A 1,135-nucleotide genomic window follows, 5' to 3' on the forward strand; every position below is an offset into this window, starting at 1 on the left:
GAATAGCATCAATTTTTTAAAAAATTAGTCATTCTTTACCTTAAGGTCCCTTAGGTAGCCTCCCTGACATCACAAGTTTATCCCTGGCTGTCGTTAACCCTCGGGATTTGTCCCTAAACCACGTGATTCAAATGCACTCGTGTCCCTTCCTTGGTTCCCTCTCACACCCACACTCTTCATATCTTCTCATTCACCGTGATGGAGAAAGGACTCTCAACATGCCACTCAGGAATTTCAGTTTATTCCATCTATCTCTCCGTTTTCTCTACCTTATGGTGTCCACCCACAAACACAATCTCTGTGCATGATTCTACATTCAGAACATCCAATGTCCTTACCTTGCTTTGCTGACTATTTTGCCTTACAGAAGACAGAGAAATCATGGAGCAAACTATTTAGGAGAGTTGTTTAAACTTGTCCTCTTTAGCATTTGTTCGAAATTGAGCCCATAGCCTGGAGGACAGGGCAAAATGTTGTGGGAGTTTTTCTTCATTCTACTCTTGATTGTTTGCTGTATATTTGGGCGATATTTTGGCATGTTGAAAAACATTGAGTGACAGTGTCTTAAATCATTTTCTCCTTTGGACTATGTTACCTTTCTCATAATTTAGGTTTTCTGATTTTAGCTTTCAAGTCATATCATTTTAAGATTACATATCATTCACATTCTCATTTTTATCATTTTGATTTGAAATATTTTATTTTGTTTTAGACTCCTTTAACTTTCTAATATTTTAGATGATTATTTCTTTTAGTTCCTTAAAATATGTTTTAATAACTTTTATTTATTTTAATATTCATTATTTTTTTAAATGAAAAAATAACAGCACATTAGTTGATTTAATGTACATGTAATGTTAATTCAGTTAGAGTTAACTTTCTTTTTTTCCTATTCCTTTTTTATCGAAGTATAGTCAATTTACAATACCATATTAGTTTCAGGTATAAAGCATAGTGATTTTTATAGATAGATTTATATAGATATTTATAGATTATACTCCATTTCAAGTTATTACAAAATAATGGCTATAATTCCCTGTTCTGTACAATATATCCTGTGCTATGTATTTAGTAGTTTGCCTAGTAGTTTGTATCTCTTAATCCCCTACTCCTATCTTAATCCTCCCTCTTTCCC

Source organism: Lipotes vexillifer, unplaced genomic scaffold (genome assembly GCF_000442215.2).
Source record: "Lipotes vexillifer unplaced genomic scaffold, Lipotes_vexillifer_v1.1 scaffold493, whole genome shotgun sequence".
Classification (NCBI taxonomy): Eukaryota; Metazoa; Chordata; class Mammalia; order Artiodactyla; family Lipotidae; genus Lipotes; species Lipotes vexillifer.